The sequence below is a fragment of the Grus americana genome, chromosome 6 (genome assembly GCF_028858705.1).
Source record: "Grus americana isolate bGruAme1 chromosome 6, bGruAme1.mat, whole genome shotgun sequence".
NCBI classification, from domain to species: Eukaryota; Metazoa; Chordata; class Aves; order Gruiformes; family Gruidae; genus Grus; species Grus americana.
Genome location: NC_072857.1, coordinates 23,932,604 through 23,940,709, shown reverse-complemented (window position 1 = coordinate 23,940,709; position 8,106 = coordinate 23,932,604).

Below are 8,106 nucleotides of genomic sequence, written 5' to 3'. Positions count from 1 at the left end.
TTAAGTTTTTAGGTGCTCTGTGCTAATTAACTCAACATTTTCTTACATTACATATTATTAGTGTTACTGAATGGAGAGACATGAAACAAGAAGACAGGTTTGACTGAGAAAGTGTGAGGAGGAGAGTGCACAGCTCTGGGTGAAATAATGGGACATTCAATGGCTATACAGGACCAGGAACCCATAGATGACCTTTTCAAAGTCTTAAAACTGACCTCTTGAGAGGATAGCAGCTTCCAGAACTGGGGGTGAGGATCCTCTGCAGAACTGGGGGTAAGAATTCAACATAACATCTGTAAAACTTTTGCACATTCATACATAGGAGCAAGAATAATATATAGAATGATAACTGCCATCTGTTCTCAATTCTAAGGTAAATACTCTGTTGACTTAGTTGGGTCTAGAATAAGGACATTGTAGACTTTTCTCAGGTTCTCAAGTTTCATTCAAGAGACTTAATGAGAAGTGTTTATCAATGCTGTACCAGCATTGTCCTCCTAGGAATCAATTAAAATGTTTAGGAGAAAAACTTATTTGTCAGTGCAAGGGAGTGTTTTTACCCAAGTAGTCATAAGCTAAAGGCAGTTTTAAACTATCGATCTCCTTTATTAATGAAATGTGCGAGACAGGATCATTAGTTTATGTGGTCTGCCTTCCACAGAATAGGATTTCGAGGTTGCACAAATGTGTCCTGTAAGGCCCATCTGGAAATTTTTACTTTTATTTTTGTGTTCGTGCTTGCATTTCAGCTAAACCTGAAATGCAGAGCCACAAATGTAACACATGCTCCTCTCCAATCCTTGGGGCTAAAAGCAGAGTTGAGAGATACAGAGAGACCACATGGCTCAAATAGCCAAAGATTCTTGGTCAGGGGGTTGAGAGTGGGATATGAGATATGGTGGACTTAATCCAGTGTCTGATTTACAGCAGAACCTTGGTCTTGGTGCTCTCTCACATTTCAAATGAATGCATGAAACATGGGGTAATCCACTGCTGCATTTTGATATGTACATATTTTTAAATAAAAACTGCTGAAAGGTTGATCTTGTCTACTGCCCCACTGGGACAAAAATAATTTTTCAAACATGAACATTTCCAATTAAATGAAAATTTCTTTTCTAACTCATCTTAGCTAAGAAACTCACAGGGTACATTTGATTTTACTTTTCATAAATAAGACCTGGCAAACAGCTACTGAAAACATCTCAATTTTGCCTCTGTCCCTGAAATTAAAAAGTTTTTTCTTTGCACAACCTGAGGCAAGTTAAATCCTGATCCTGTAAAAATCTACTGAGTAGTCTTAATCTTGCAGGATCAGGGCATTCCTGTTTGTGCAGGTAGGTCAGCTAATTAGCAACTTAATTACTTTGCTTGTGTGCAAACTGTCAGGTTCCTGAGTGCACTAATAGGTCTTTAATGGTCCTGCCCAGCCCCACCTGGGGGCTCCAGCCCATGCCCAGGGGACTCCACTTAAGCTCAGCCCTGACCCTCCTGTCTCTCTCTGAGCTACATGGAAGGTGTGCCTGTTTTCAAGCCTGCTTCTGGCTCTGCCTCCTGGGTGGACCTGGACCTGTGCTCTATGTAGGTAGGTGTGCTCTCCTGGATAGACATCTGTGGCTGTATGCTGTAGCTTGTCCCTGTCCCTCTTACCCCTCCTGGAGGGACCTGTGGCCTGGTTCATGGCTGGCTGTGTCTGGGGCTGCCGATACACCCAGTTAAAGCACTTGGCTCTGCTGCCATCCCTAATGCCCTGTAGGACTGTGCCCTTGGTTGCTGAGGGCATTCTCTGTGCTGGGGTGATCTTCTGCTCCTGGCTCATCTTCCCTTGGGAAGCAGCCAGCCCTTGCTCCTCTTTGATGAGTATGTGCCTGTTTGCACACAGAGGTGCAGAAATGGTCTCGGATGGTACATGCAAATTGAAGATAATCTTGAAAATTTGAGCCTTGCTCTTTAATACAACTTTAATTAGGGAATTGTTGACAGACCAAAAGTTGAAGCAGTAAAAATAGCAACATTATAATATTTGACTATTTTAGGATGTAAAACACTAGTTCTTTATGAATCAGAGCTTTGCTTTCAACCTGATTTTTTCCAAATGATTGAAGGTATTTCTGTAGTTATCTTTTTTTCCTTAACATGTTTTGCAGGAAGTGTAAAGACTTACACTGCATATGAAAATGGGGTGTCTTTCCATATAATTTCTTTACTTTTCAATTCTAATCTTTCATGCTTCTAAATGCAGCTGAAAAATAAACTTCACTATGGAAATATATTTTTTAAAGTACAGTTTATAGACAGATGTTTCATTGTGTTCTTATTTATGAGTGCACTATCAGAGGATTGCTAGTGTTTATTAAACTTCTAGCCAACTTGCTTCAAATAGTGATTGGAAACCTTTTTTGAGCAATATGACTTGCAAGGAGGCAGTGAGGTTCAGCTGTGTCACGGAATTGTGGAATTATATAGAATGAGATTCAAAGTAAACACAAATGTTTGCAAAAGCCCTATGTAAGTTTTCCAAAACAAGAACAAAAAACCTATATGTCTTTGTGTAGTTGCCTTTAAACTACAGTGTCTAATTATGCATGTTGTGAGCAAGTACTTGTCTGTATTCAACTACACTTGTGTCTGACCTTTTTGTCAGCAACAGGTATATCTGGTAGAGTAGATGAGCCTTTGGGATATCTAAAAGCAATGTAAGGAACATGACTTTTTTGGGACCAGACTGGGGTCAAGCACACCCTTGCTAAGAGCTAGGCAGGTTAAGCAAAAGCACTTCACACTGAGTTTGGGACTTACTAATACATTCAGTTGTCACTATGTGCATTTTTGCACTCTTCTTACATTATCTTTTGACTCACCTGTATTTATCAAACTATTTTATAGTGAGTTGCATCACTGGGGTGGTTTTTTTATATTTCTGAGGTTTACTTCCAAATTTAATATACATAAACATGAAAATGCAGGATATTGTAAACGAACTTTAATCTTTTGCGTAAATTGCATTTTGCAAATTACCCTGAGTAATGAGCCCATGTTTGTCACCACATAAGGAGATAGGGAAGGTATGACACAAAGTTAACTGATATTTTTCAAAAAAAAAAAAAAGGAGAAAAAAAAGGAAAAAAGCAGGGTGAGGAGGGGAGAATGAAAGTCTGTGTGTTTCTCTGCAGGGAGGGTTGTTGACTCTGCAAACTGACAAACAATATCTACTTGTAATGTTGTTAGGAATTACCTGAAAAGTGGAAGAATCTTAAAAAGATTGCCTTCACTGTAAAGCATGAAGTGGTACCTCTGCAGTCCAAAGAAGTGTCTGTTATCAGAAGAAAAACGTGTACTTTTGGAGGTGAGATCAGTTCTGTGCTCTGAACCGAATGATTTTTCATTTTTTCTTCTGATAACAAGCTGGTGGCAAGCTTCACTGAACTGAGAAATTGTAAACTCTTAGAAAAGGCTGTCTAAAGATAACAATTCAATGTTTCTCAGTAATGTATTCTGGATGAATCTGATAATTTAAAGCCCACTCCACCAAAATGGGAGTGATGCTTGTGTCCTCTTTATCTTCAATTATGTCTAATCTGTTTCTAATTCAAACACAGTGCTGCTGTTGTCAGATCAAATATAGATTTTAAATGTTTTATGCTTCTCCACTGGGAATGTTTTAAATGTATGTGGGCTGTCTGTCAGGGCTGTACTGGCTGAATCTAATAAAGTTTTAGGTAAATTTAAAGGAAATAAGAGTGCTTAAAAATGAAATGATTCATAGTTCATGAGATGGAACATATTTAATGAATGGCAGCTAAGGAAAAGTTATGGAACGGTCTCCATGGATTACCTGCTTAACCTCTAAGGAACCCTAATTCAATAAATAAGTTCTATCCTTCAGGTTAAACAGCATGGTTTTAGAAACAGATTGAAAAAAAGTCATCTTTAGATTTGATGCCCAAGTTGCTTTCCAGGATATGGATAAATTAAGAATAACTGTTATTTTATGAACTGTTATGACACATCTGTCACTGCCAATAGCTTGGAGTACTAATCACAGTTTACAGTCAAAATAAGAACTGCATTAACATTATTTATCAAGGTATATTCCCAAGTATTCCACAACATGAGAATGAAAAATGTAACAAAAAGAGCTTTCCCAACTGGAAATAAATTTTAGAGAAAGAGTAACTCACCTGAGGAGATTGCATTTTGAATGTCCATTCTCATGACTTCTGCCTTGAGGAAGATTCACAAGTCTCATTTTAAAGTCAGCAACTGATGAATTATTTAAAACTACATTTGTTTCTCTGCCATGATCAAGAACTCAATGAGGAATCCATCTATATTCTTTCAAAATTCTGTTGATGAAATATTGAAATGATTCCAAAGTATATTCTAATGGCAGGCTGATTATGAACTTGGAGACCAAAGTTAAAGTCTATTTTTTATCAATGTTTTCTCCTTGTCCTTTTATTTGTCTGTCCCTGGAGTGTTGTTTGGGCATGTGAGGCTCAGTGACTGCTGAATAGATCAAAATAAGGGGAGAGGAGGTGATATAAGTGTGTGGTGGTTTTTTTGTTTACTTATTTTAGGTTTTCAGGGGGTTTGGGGTTGGTTGGTTGTTTTTTGCTATGGTTCAGATCTGATTCAGGCTTCTGGGGACCTGTGCCTACCTTCTGTGTTATACACACAGGTGCTAATTGGAAATCAGCTGGTAAATTTGGAACATGGAATGAATCCCTGCCTCAGGTGCACTCAGCAGAAAGGTCATTTGCAAACACTGTTTCTGCATTTGAAGGAAAAAAACTTTCTCCATAAATGTTTCCTCTGGAGTTGACTAATGCTGACTTACTCCACCCGATGACAGGAACATAAGGCAACCCAAGCATGTGACTATCAGGCTATGGATGCTGCTGTCATTGTTGCTCTTTGGTACTACCTTTGAAAACCTCAGTAAATACTAAGAGGATCCACCAGACAAAGGGTGGGGAAGAATCTTTGTCCTCACTCTTTCACATACTTCTTCAGTGGGAGAGCAGGCTATGTTATTAGTAGTAGCTATGATAATGGCACTGGCAAGAGTCTCCAGCAGAAGTCATGCTACTTTTGATGGTAGGAACATTATGTGCCTGCTAGAAGGGAGACCAGCTAACTCCTCTGATCAAATACTTCATTATGGGTCTTCTTTCTGTTCTTTTCTTCTAAGATTGTACAATGATCCTTCTTTTAAACGTGATGACCTACCTCCCCTGCTAGCTTTCCCATCAAGACAACCAGTAATGACAACAAAGTGTGGGAAAAGTGAAAAGGGAAATTTCTGGACAAAGCATAAAATTTTCTCATAGTGTATATCGAGGTACTGGTAGATGAAGGAAGACAAAGCCTCTTATCTGTGTGCAAACTCATAAAGACACTGCAAAGCAACAGGTTGAGCTGAAAGTACTTCTGGCTACATCTTTCTGAAATGTACATACCTGATTAGAGATGCCAAAAGTCCTTTCTTAATTTTTTATTTTCCTAAGAACTAGAGTTCTAAACCACAATGGCAATTCCATTCCACAATTCCACAAAGAAATTGGAAGAGAAGCTTTGCTTTTCTTCTATTCTTGCCTTGCCTATGTGTGTGCTAACATATATTGCATAAATATGTATATTTGTAATAGTTAAATGAAAGAATGTAAAATTTACTAAAGGTATCTGCTTTCAGAATGAAGCCCTTAAGTTTTTACTGTAATTTTCACCTTGCTTAGGCTTGCAAGAGCTATAATGGAAACATATGGAGGGAAACTCTTCATAAAAACAATCTCGGTTTGCAGCACCACTATTGTGATTTCCAAAAAATCATCCTGAGTCCTACCTGAAAATTATTTTACTATCATTTGGCCTTGAAAAGCAATGCTATGAGAGAGTGTCAAATTATCACGAATGTCTTTACATTTCCATATGGAGAACAGAAATGCTGAATAAGAAAAATAATGTACAAGTAGCTGGTAATCCAGGAGTTTGACTCTTTAGCTGCCAGATGTGTGCAACTAGTTCCCTCTGAATTCAGAGGGAATTGGTCATAGTCTGTCACTACAGAACAGAACCCGGATCACTATGTTATATCATGACAGGTCTGGACAGAAAAGAACCATAACAAGCTGGATTGGCTTCAGAGTTCCCAAGACCTGGAGCATGTCAAGCGCTGTGTAGCTATGCTGCTTCAACTTTTTTCACAGACAGAATCCCTGAATTTTTATTAACTTTGACTGGAGCAGAGCTGCTGGTTTAGCATATTGCTTGGTACAGGAGACAGGAAAGCCTCTTGGAGAGGACAAATAGCTGCTTGAGGTTTTTAGTTCTTTCTCTGTGGGAGAGATTTTGTCCTTTTTTGAATGCAGTAGCAGAGAGAGTTGATGGAACAGGCTCTATCAGCTGAAGTGTGATTTGGGCTAGTCCTCTGGGCACCAGAGAGCCCAGTGCTGAACTGACCTGAGCTGTCTATCTTTTGTGAACTCATTCTGGAACAGTATAATTCCACGCTTATCCAAGCGAGCTTTGTCTTAACCTAAACAGCAAAAACAATTGAGAAAGGTTTGAATCAGGAACTTTGTATTTCCAAATTGTGGGAAACTTCAGATCAAAACTTAAATATCTGTGTTTGCACTCTCTTTTCTTAAAATGGACTTTATGGCATCTCTGCTTTTCCATGAAGCAGAGGAACTTTGCCCCAATGCAGGGATGCTGTGTCTTCAGTATCTCCGAGTCCAACATTTTTTCCCATGTTAAAATAGAAGCATCCAAGTATCAAGTGGCAGCAAGACAGTTTGTAGCCTTCCTATAAATGAGCAGGTTGAATGAAGGACAGTTATTGATACCTGAACTAGTCATTGTAGACTGTGTTTACAGTCAATGGAGAAATGAGGACTTTCTGGGTGCAGTTCATCTGACCTGTTTAGATATGCCCTTTAGGACAGGATGGATTACATGCTATGCACTGCTGACTCTTAGATCTCCACTAATTGTAAAATGAATTGTTTCTAACTAGATTTTTATATCAACTTAGCTAACTAACTTGGTATCAGACAGCATAATTTTCTTCTGATAAAGATAAGCTTAAACATCTATGCAGATTTTGACTATATTTACTAACATTCATGTAATAGACTCTACCTGCTGTAAACTTTATCCCTTTCCACATGCAAAAAGCTTATACAGTTATGCGCCTAATGAGCATCTAACCATGACCAAAAATAACTGACAACAAGCATTTCTTGTTCAAGGTTGTGCATAGATAACTTTTACAGCCTAATCTAGGTGCTTTTGTATGCCAGTCCCAGGAAATAAAATATTAAACACCTTTGTCCTCCAAGTGTACATATATAATTTTATCATAAACCAGCATAAATTGATATTCATTTGTATTATGGCTACAGTTCTTGGGTTTTGGTGCTGCCTTGTCCGCCAGTGCCAAATATACAAATTGGTTTGCTTTGTTATCTACCTGGAAAAAGCTCATTTGGCTGGTTTGCTCAGCAATAGTCTCATTCACTGCACTGTTAAGCAGCAAAGCGGATAAAAGTCAGAATGCCTTTCTTTGTATTTAGTAGATAGAATGGGCTATTAATCAGTACTGTTTTAATATTGAGTTCTAAGTGGTATGAATACATCTGGCTTATAAAAAGACAGAAACAAATCCACTTACCTAAATGCGTGAGGATGTCCTCACTGAGGATAATGATTGGCTACATGAATAAGAAGAGAGAAAAAAAATCACTCAAAAGAGGAATAACTTGCTCAAATTTTCCCCCAAATATCTTGTCTAATTCAAATAGCTCCTAAAAATTAATTTCCATAGGGCTATATATAGCAATTAACCTCTAATTAAACAAATAAACAAGAAATACACTTGGAACACCAAAACATAGATTTGTTTAAACTGAGTCACTTAATGTTCATAATTCTGTAAACCTGTCTTCCTCTATCCCTTATTGTATTTGAAATACTCCCACTTTGCTGCTGCTTCTGTTATTAGACTGGATAGCAAGCTGTCCAGGTCAGAGATCATCTACTTTGTCTCACTTTCATATTAATTTGCAGGCTTCATGATTTTAAAAGTGTGTGTATGAGAAAAAG